The following is an 11,174-nucleotide window of genomic DNA, read 5'->3' as shown; positions in this document are numbered from 1 at the left end:
AGTAACAGTAACAGAGTAACAGTAACAAAGTAACAGTAACAAAGTAACAGTAACAAAGTAACAGTAACAATGGCGGAAGTTAATCGGTAATAAAGGTAACAAGTAAGCAAGTAACCAGGTAATGGATGCTTTGGAGCACGGCAGTAGGCCAAAGTAACAGGTAACAAAGTAACGTGTTTCCGTGTAAGCAGTAACAGAAGTAAACGTCAACAGGTAACAGTAACAGTAAACCGGTAACTGGTGTAACGGAGGTAACAGGTAACAAAGTGAACAATTAACGGTAACGAGGTAAGCAGGTAACAAAGAGTGGCTTGGATGAACAGGTAGCTTAACGGTAACAGAAAGTAACGCAATAACAGGGTAACGGTTAACAAAGTAAGTTAACGGTTAACGGAGGTAACGGTAACCGAGTAGGCGGAGGTAACGCTTGGTAACAAGTAAGCGGTGGTAACCAAGTAACTTGGTAAACAAAGTAGAAACGAGAGCAAAGTAAGCAGTAACGGAGGTAACGGATGGCTTGAAGTAACGGTAACAGGGTAGCAGTAACCAAAGTAAGCCCAGGTAACAGTAAGCGGTAAGCCCGGGATAACTGAGTAAGACAGGTGTAATTAACAAGTGGCAGGTAACGGTAACGGAGGTAAGCAGTAACCAGAAAGTTAACAGTTAACCAAGCCAAGCAGGTAACCAAAGTAACAGGGTAACGGTAACGGGCAAGGGCGGTGATAGCAAAGTAACTTAGGTAGCAGTAAACTAATAACGAAGTTAATAGTAACAAAGTAACGGTAACCAAGTGTAACCAGGTGTGAATGGTAACGAGCTGAACGGTAGGCTTAAGTGAAGCGGTAACAGAAGTAATAACGGTGAACAAAGTGGCAGGTGAACAGTAACCCAGGTAACGAGGCAGATGAAACGGTGACAGTAACTTGGTAGCAAAGTAAGCAGTGAACAGAAGGTAAGCGGTAAGAGTAGGCAGTAACGAAGACGGTGGTAACAAAGTGGCAGGTAACGAGTAACGGAGGTAAGCGGTAATTAGGAGCAAGCGGTAGCGAAGTGGCAGGTGGCAAAGTAACAGGTAGCAGAAGTGCGGTAATAGTAGTAACGGTAACTGGGTAACGGTAATAGAGGTAAGCTTGGTAACCGGGAAATTGGCTTGGTGTAGCAAAGTGAACAGGTGAACAAAGTAATGATAACAGGTAACGGTAACAGTAACAGTAACAGTAACAAAGGTAACGAACTAACTTAAGGGGAAGTAACAGTACTTAAAAGTAACCAGGTAACAAGTGAAAGTAACAAAGTAACGGTAACAGTAACAGGTAAGCTTGGTAACCAAAGTAACGGCTTGATGGCAAAGTAAGCAGGTAACAAGTAATAAGTTAAGAAAGTAAGCAGGTAATGAAAATAAGCGGTTAACAGTAAACAAAGTAAGCAGTAACCAAAGTTAAGCAGGTAACAGTAACGGTAACGGGATGGTAGCAGTAAACGAAAATAACGAGTAACAACAAAGGTAACAAGTAACAAAGGTAATAGTAAGAGTAACGGTCAACGAAGTAGCAGTAACTTGGAGGTAACAGTAACCAGGCGCGGCAAAGTAAGCAGTAAGCTTAAAGTAACAGGTAACAAAGTAATAGGTAAACAAAGTAACTGGTAACAAAGGTAACCAGGTAAAAGGATAGCAGGTAACAAAGTAAGCAGTAACAAAGTAAGCAGGTAAGTTAAAGTAACAGTAACAAAGTAAGCAGTAACAAGTAAATGTGGTAACAGGTAACAGGTAATGAGGTAACGCTAACAGTAGTGTTGGTTATGCAAAGTAACGGTAACAAAGTAGTAGTCAAACAAAGTAACAGGTAACAAAGTAACTTGGTAGCAAAAGTAACGGTTAACAGAAGTAACGGTAAAGGTAACCCAGTAAACAAAGTAATAGGTAACAAAGTAAGCAGTAACAGGTAACAGGTAACAACGCGAAAACGAGTAACCAGTTAACGGTAACCAAAGTAACGGTAACCAAGTAACGGTAACCAAAGTTAACAGGTAACGGAAGGTAACAGTAACAGTAACAGTAACTAAGTAACCAACCAGTAACAGGTAACAGGTAACAGTAAGCATTAACCAAGGTAACAGTAACCAGGTGAACAGGTAAGCAAGTAACCCAGTAACAGTAAGCCGAAGTAACAAAGGTGGCGGTAACAAAGTGATGAACAGTGAAGCAAGTGAACAAGTGGCAGAGTGAACAGGTAACAAGTATTGAACAAGTGGCAAAAGGTAACAGTAAGCAAGGTGAACAGGGTAGATGGTAACGAGTGGCAATTGAAAGTAAGCAGGTGGCAGGTAAGCATTAACCAGTGGCAGTAACCGGATTAACGGTTAATGGGATAAGCAGGTACGAAACAAAGTAAGAGCTTAAGAGTAAGCGGTTAACGGAGGTGGCTTAGCGGTGGCAAGTGGCAGGTGAACAGGTAACGGTGGCAAAGTGGCAGTGGCCGAAGTGTGGATGGCAGTGAAAGCGGTGGCTCAAGTGGCAACTTAGTGAACAGGAATTAAGCGGATGAACAAGAGTGAACAGGTGAACGGAGTGTAGGTGGCAAGAGTAAGCGGTAACAAAGTGAACGGTGAACGGAGGTAACGGTGGCTTAAAGTGGCAGTGAACAAAAAGTAAGAGTAACAGAGTAACAGGTAATGGATAAGCAGTAACAAAGGTAACACGCAGTAACAGAGCAAGCGGTGAAACAAAGTGAACAGGTAAGCAGTAACGGAGTAACAGGTGACAAAGTGCCAGGTAATTGAAGTAACGGTAACCAGGTAACGGTAACCAAGAGTAGCTTGGTGGCAAGTAGCCAAGTAACCAAAGTAGCACGGTGGCGGAGGTAAGCAGGTAACCAAAGTAGGCTTGATGAACAGGTGAACGGTGAACAGTAAGAGTAACGGGTAACGGGTAAGCAAGGTGGCGAGTTAAGCAAGTCAAGCAAGTAACAGGTAACGGGTGCCAGTGGCAAAGTGGCAGTGAACAAAACAAGCAGGTAACGGAGGTAACGGTAACAGAAGTAACAGTGGACAAAGTAAGCGGTAACAGGAATAGCTGGTAATTAAGGTGAACGGTAACCAGTGCAGGTATTAAGTGTGCACAAGTAGGCAAGTAACGCATGTAACGGTAAGCAAGTGAAAATGACAGTAAGCCAAAGTTAAGCAGGTAACAAAGTAACGCAGTAACAGGAATTAACGGTAACCAGTAAGTTAAATGGTAACAAGAATAACAGGTAACAGGTAACGGTAACCAAAGTAACGGTTAACGAGTTAATAGGTAACAGGGGTAACGGATGAACAGTAAGCGCAGTAACAGAAGTAACTGTTAACGGAAGGTAGCAGTAACAGTGGCGGTGGCAGAAAGTAACAGGTAACAAGGTTAAGCATTGCTAACAAGTAATCGGTAATAGAGTAACAGTAACAATGTACCAGTAAACTGATAACAGTTGCCTGAAATGTAGTAACAAGTAAGCAGGTAACAAAGTGGCTTGGTAACAGGGTAACAGGTGTAAGTAACGTTAACAGAGTGAACAATGTAATAACAGTAACAGTAACAGAGTAACAGTAACAATAACAAAATAGTATCAAACAGTAGCAGTAACAAACAGAAAGTAACAAACAGTAACAGTATTAAACAGTAACAGTAACAAAAATAAGAGTAACAAAGAGTAACAGTAACAGGAAGGAACAGTAACAGTAACAGGAAGGAACAGTAACAGGCAGTAACAGTAACAGTAACAGGAAGGAACGGTAACAGTAACAGTAACAGGAGGGAACAGTAACAGGAAGGAACAGTAACAGGAGGGAACAGTAACAGGAAGGAACAGTAACAGCAACAGTAACAGGAAGGAACAGTAACAGTAACAGTAACAGGAAGGAACAGTAACAGTAACAGGAAGGAACAGTAACAGTAACAGGAAGGAGCAGTAACAGGAAGGAACAGTAACAGTAACAGGAAGGAACAGTAACAGTAACAGGCAGGATCAGTAACAGTAACAGGAAGAAACAGTAACAGTAACAGGAAGGAACAGTAACAGTAACAGGAAGGAACAGTAACAGGAAGGAACAGTAACAGGAAGGAACAGTAACAGTAACAGGAAGGAACAGTAACAATAACAGGAAGGAACAGTAACAGGAAGGAACAGTAACAGTAACAGGAAGGAACAGTAACAGTAACAGGAAGGAACAACAACAGTAACAGGAAGGAACAGTAACAGTAACAGTAACAGGAAGGAACAACAACAGTAACAGTAACAGTAACAGGAAGGAACAGTAACAGGAAGGAACAGTAACAGTAACAGGAAGGAACAGTAACAGTAACAGGAAGGAACAACAACAGTAACAGTAACAGGAAGGAACAATAACAGTAACAGTAACAGGAAGGAACAGTAACAGTAACAGGAAGGAACAACAACAGTAACAGTAACAGTAACAGGAAGGAACAACAACAGTAACAGTAACAGTAACAGGAAGGAACAACAACAGTAACAGTAACAGTAACAGGAAGGAACAACAACAGTAACAGTAACAGTAACAGGAAGGAACAACAACAGTAACAGTAACAGGAAGGAACATGCAGTTCGAGGCTGACTTCACTAAATTCATCTTCAACAATGTGAACATCAGTTGATATCAGGTGAACAATGTGAACATCAGTTGGTATCAGGTGAACAATGTGAACATCAGTTGGTATCAGGTGAACAATGTGAACATCAGTTGGTATCAGGTGAACAATGTGAACATCAGTTGGGATCAGGTGAACAATGTGAACATCAGTTGGTATCAGGTGAACAATGTGAAAATCAGTTTGTATCAGGTGAACAATGTGAACATCAGTTGGTATCAGGTGAACAATGTGAACATCAGTTGGGATCAGGTGAACAATGTGAACATCAGTTGGTATCAGGTGAACAATGTGAACATCAGTTGGTATCAGGTGAAAAATGTGAACATCAGTTGGTATCAGGTGAACAATGTGAACATCAGTTGGTATCAGGTGAACAATGTGAACATCAGTTGGGATCATGTGAACAATGTGAACATCAGTTGGGATCAGGTGAACAATGTGAACATCAGTTGGTATCAAGTGAACAATGTGAACATCAGTTGGTATCAGGTGAACAATGTGAACATCAGTTGGTATCAGGTGAACAATGTGAACATCAGTTGGTATCAAGTGAACAATGTGAACATCAGTTGGTATCAGGTGAACAATGTGAACATCAGTTGGTATCAGGTGAACAATGTGAACATCAGTTGGTATCAGGTGAACAATGTGAACATCAGTTGGGATCAGGTGAACAATGTGAACATCAAGTGGGATCAGGTGAACAATGTGAACATCAGTTGGTATCAGGTGAACAATGTGAATATCAGTTGGTATCAGGTGAACAATGTGAACATCAAGTGGGATCACGTGAACAATGTGAACATCAGTTGGGATCAGGTGAACAATGTGAACATCAGTTGGGATCAGGTGAACAATGTGAACATCAGTTGGGATCAGGTGAACAATGTGAACATCAGCTGGGATCACGTGAACAATGTGAACATCAGTTGGGATCATGTGAACAATGTGAACATCAGTTGGGATCAGGTGAACAATGTGAACATCAGTTGGGATCAGGTGAACAATGTGAACATCAGTTGGTATCAGGTGAACAATGTGAACATCAGTTGGGATCAGGTGAACAATGTGAACATCAGTTGGGATCAGGTGAACAATGTGAACATCAGTTGGGATCACGTGAACAATGTGAACATCAGTTGGTATCAGGTGAACAATGTGAAAATCAGTTTGTATCAGGTGAACAATGTGAACATCAGTTGGGATCATGTGAACAATGTGAACATCAGTTGGGATCAGGTGAACAATGTGAACATCAGTTGGGATCAGGTGAACAATGTGAACATCAGTTGGTATCAGGTGAACAATGTGAACATCAGTTGGGATCAGGTGAACAATGTGAACATCAGTTGGGATCAGGTGAACAATGTGAACATCAGTTGGGATCACGTGAACAATGTGAACATCAGTTGGTATCAGGTGAACAATGTGAAAATCAGTTTGTATCAGGTGAACAATGTGAACATCAGTTGGGATCAGGTGAACAATGTGAACATCAGTTGGTATCAGGTGAACAATGTGAACATCAGTTGGGATCAGGTGAACAATGTGAACATCAGTTGGGATCAGGTGAACAATGTGAACATCAGTTGGAATCAGGTGAACAATGTGAACATCAGTTGGGATCAGGTGAACAATGTGAACATCAGTTGGTATCAGGTGAACAATGTGAACATCAGTTGGTATCAGGTGAACAATGTGAACATCAGTTGGTATCAGGTGAACAATGTGAACATCAGTTGGGATCAGGCGAACAATGTGAACATCAAGTGGGATCAGGTGAACAATGTGAACATCAGTTGGGATCAGGTGAACAATGTGAACATCAGTTGGGATCAGGCGAACAATGTGAACATCAGTTGGTATCAGGTGAACAATGTGAACATCAAGTGGGATCAGGTGAACAATGTGAACATCAGTTGGGATCGGGTGAACAATGTGAACATCAGTTGGTATCAGGTGAACAATGTGAACATCAGTTGGGATCAGGTGAACAATGTGAACATCAGTTGGGATCAGGTGAACAATGTGAACATCAGTTGGTATCAGGTGAACAATGTGAACATCAGTTGGGATCAGGTGAACAATGTGAACATCAGTTGGTATCAAGTGAACAATGTGAACATCAGTTGGTATCAGGTGAACAATGTGAACATCAGTTGGGATCATGTGAACAATGTGAACATCAGTTGGTATCAGGTGAACAATGTGAACATCAGTTGGGATCAGGTGAACAATGTGAACATCAGTTGGTATCAAGTGAACAATGTGAACATCAGTTGGTATCAGGTGAACAATGTGAACATCAGTTGGCATCAGGTGAACAATGTGAACATCAGTTGGTATCAAGTGAACAATGTGAACATCAGTTGGTATCAGGTGAACAATGTGAACATCAGTTGGGATCATGTGAACAATGTGAACATCAGTTGGTATCAGGTGAACAATGTGAACATCAAGTGGGATCAGGTGAACAATGTGAACATCAGTTGGTATCAGGTGAACAATGTGAACATCAGTTGGGATCAGGTGAACAATGTGAATATCAGTTGGTATCAGGTGAACAATGTGAACATCAAGTGGGATCACGTGAACAATGTGAACATCAGTTGGGATCAGGTGAACAATGTGAACATCAGTTGGGATCAGGTGAACAATGTGAACATCAGTTGGGATCAGGTGAACAATGTGAACATCAGTTGGGATCACGTGAACAATGTGAACATCAGTTGGTATCAGGTGAACAATGTGAACATCAGTTGGGATCACGTGAACAATGTGAACATCAGTTGGGATCAGGTGAACAATGTGAACATCAGTTGGGATCACGTGAACAATGTGAACATCAGTTGGGATCAGGTGAACAATGTGAACATCAGTTGGGATCACGTGAACAATGTGAACATCAAGTGGGATCAGGTGCCTAGAAAGAATCAACTTTCTGGCAGCTGAAGTATGTTCGAAGTATATTACCCAAGACAAGATGTAAACTGGAGTGAGAGAGACGTTCCCTCTACAGGAGAAGGTGAAGAATCACTGAGCTTCTCAACGGTGCTAGATTATCTGAAGCACTGACGAGAACACTGACCAGGGAAGTGGGGAATGTTGAGCTTAAGTTAAATGATTCATATAGGATCCAGGAGAGACAGGATCCAGGAGAGACAGGATCCAGGAGGGACAGGATCCAAGAGAGACAGGATCCAGGAGAGACAGGATCCACGAGAGACAGGATCCAGGAGAGACAGGATCCAGGAGACACAGGATCCAGGAGAGACAGGATCCAGGAGAGACAGGATCCAGGAGAGACAAGAGCCAGGAGAGACAGGATCCAGGAGAGACAGGATCCAGGAGAGACAGGATCCAGGAGAGACAGAATCCAGGAGAGACAGGATCCACGAGAGACAGGATCCAGGAGGGACAGGATCCAGGAGAGACAGGATCCAGGAGAGACAGGATCCAGGAGAGACAGAATCCAGGAGAGACAGGATCCATGAGAGACAGAATCCAAGAGAGACAGGATCCACGAGAGACAGGATCCAGGAGGGACAGGATCCAGGAGAGACAGGATCCAGGAGAGACAGGATCCAGGAAAGACAGGATCCAGGAAAGACAGGATCCAGGAGAGACAGGATCCAGGAGAGACAGGATCCAGGAGAGACAGGATCCAGGAAAGACAGGATCCAGGAGAGACAGGATCCAGGAGAGACAGGATCCAGGAGAGACAGGATCCAGGAAAGACAGGATCCAGGAGAGACAGGATCCAGGAGAGACAGGATCCAGGAGAGACAGGATCCAGGAGAGACAGGATCCAGGAGAGACAGGATCCAGGAGAGACAGGATCCAGGAAAGACAGGATCCAGGAGAGACAGGATCCAGGAGAGACAGGATCCAGGAAAGACAGGATCCAGGAGAGACAGGATCCAGGAAAGACAGGATCCAGGAGAGACAGGATCCAGGAGAGACAGGATCCAGGAGAGACAGGATCCAGGAGAGACAGGATCCAGGAGACACAGGATCCAGGAGAGACAGGATCCAGGAGAGACAGGATCCAGGAGAGACAAGAGCCAGGAGAGACAGGATCCAGGAGAGACAGGATCCAGGAGAGACAGGATCCAGGAGAGACAGAATCCAGGAGAGACAGGATCCACGAGAGACAGGATCCAGGAGGGACAGGATCCAGGAAAGACAGGGTCCAGGAGAGACAGAATCCAGGAGAGACAGGATCCAGGAGAGACAGGATCCAGGAGAGACAGGATCCAGGAAAGACAGGATCCAGGAGAGACAGGATCCAGGAGAGACAGGATCCAGGAGAGACAGGATCCAGGAGAGACAGGAGGTGAGAACCCCATCCATTATAGGGTCCTTAAACAAGACATAACTTACACAGATAACAAAGAAATGAACGAGATATTGGTCTCAATATGACAGTGTCCAGCAAACCATTAGACTCATGATCGAGAATCCAAATGGCTGTTATCATGACTGATGCTCAAAACCCTGTCAGTGTAGGCCAGATTTTTGACATAACACAAACTCCATTGGACTTTGAGAAAGCCATTGACAACATGGCCATGAGCTCAGTCCCAGACTCGTGGAACTATGTTCATTATCAACTGGAATAACCCCCCTTTTCATGTGCCTTAATTATGCTGTGGAGAAAATCCCACAGTCACTAAAAACAACAGATATCGCCTCACTGGCAGTAGAGAAGCAGCTAAGAACTATAGACCAATAGTTCTAAGGTCCCACATCATAAAAATCTTTGAAAGAGTGCTAAGAAGAAGGATCGCAAATCACTTGGATTCCCAACAACTGCACAACCCAGGGCAGCTTGGGTTTAGAGCAGGTCGATCCTGCCTCTCACAACTACTGGACCACTATGATATGGTCTTGGATGGTCGATCCTGCCTCTCACAACTACTGGACCACTATGATATGGTCTTGGATGGTCGCTCCTGCCTCTCACAACTACTGGACCACTATGATATGGTCTTGGATGGTCGCTCCTGCCTCTCACAACTACTGGACCAATATGATATGGTCTTGGATGGTCGCTCCTGCCTCTCACAACTACTGGACCACTATGATATGGTCTTTGATGGTCGCTCCTGCCTCTCACAACTACTGGACCAATATGATATGGTCTTGGATGGTCGCTCCTGCCTCTCACAACTACTGGACCACTATGATATGGTCTTGGATGGTCGCTCCTGCCTCTCACAACTACTGGACCAATATGATATGGTCTTGGATGGTTGCTCCTGCCTCTCACAACTACTGGACCACTATGATATGGTCTTGGATGGTCGCTCCTGCCTCTCACAACTACTGGACCACTATGATATGGTCTTGGATGGTCGCTCCTGCCTCTCACAACTACTGGACCACTATGATATGGTCTTGGATGGTCGCTCCTGCCTCTCACAACTACTGGACCACTATGATATGGTCTTGGATGGTCGCTCCTGCCTCTCACAACCACTGGACCAATATGATATGGTCTTGGATGGTCGCTCCTGCCTCTCACAACTACTGGACCAATATGATATGGTCTTGGATGGTCGCTCCTGCCTCTCACAACTACTTGACCACTGTGACATGGTCTTGGATGGTCGATCCTACCTCTCACAACTACTTGACCACTATGACATGGTCTTGTATGGTAGCTCCTGCGTCTCACAACAACTGGACCACAACAACATGGTCATTCCTGCCTCTCACAACAACTGGACCACAACAACATGGTCTTAGATGGTCGTTCCTGCCTCTCACAACAACTGGACCACAACAACATAGTCTTAGATGGTCGTTCCTGCCTCTCACAACAACTGGACCACAACAACATGGTCTTAGATGGTCGTTCCTGCCTCTCACAACAACTGGACCACAACAACATGGTCTTAGATGGTCGTTCCTGCCTCTCGCAACAACTGGACCACAACAACATGGTCTAGGATGCACTGAAGGAGAAACAGAAAACAGATGTAGCGTTCATGTTTAGCAAAAGCCTTCTACAAGTGCGATGATGGTATAATAACACAAAATGCGTGCTGGAGGGATAACTGGAAAAGTAGGCAGATAGGTCTTCAACTTTCTAACCAATCGAAAGCAAAGAGTGGTATTAAACAGAGTTAGTCAGAGGCTGATACAGTGAAGAGCTCTGTTCCAGAAGGTACAGTACTGGCTCCCAGTGTTCCAGAATGTACAGTACTGGCTCCCAGTGTTCCAGAAGGTACAGTACTGGCTCCCAGTCTTCCAGAATGTACAGTACTGGCTCCCAGTGTTCCAGAATGTACAGTACTGGCTCCCAGTGTTCCGGAAGGTACAGTACTGGCTCCCAGTGTTCCAGAATGTACAGTACTGGCTCCCAGTGTTCCAGAATGTACAGTACTGGCTACCAGTGTTCCAGAATGTACAGTACTGGCTCCCAGTGTTCCAGAATGTACAGCACTGGCTCCCAGTGTTCCAGAATGTACAGTACTGGCTCCCAGTGTTCCAGAATGTACAGTACTGGCTCCCAGTGTTCCAG

Source organism: Cherax quadricarinatus, unplaced genomic scaffold, assembly GCF_038502225.1.
Source record: "Cherax quadricarinatus isolate ZL_2023a unplaced genomic scaffold, ASM3850222v1 Contig870, whole genome shotgun sequence".
Lineage (NCBI taxonomy): Eukaryota > Metazoa > Arthropoda > Malacostraca > Decapoda > Parastacidae > Cherax > Cherax quadricarinatus.
The sequence above is the reverse complement of the archived record's forward strand: the minus strand, read 5'-3'. Positions refer to the sequence as shown.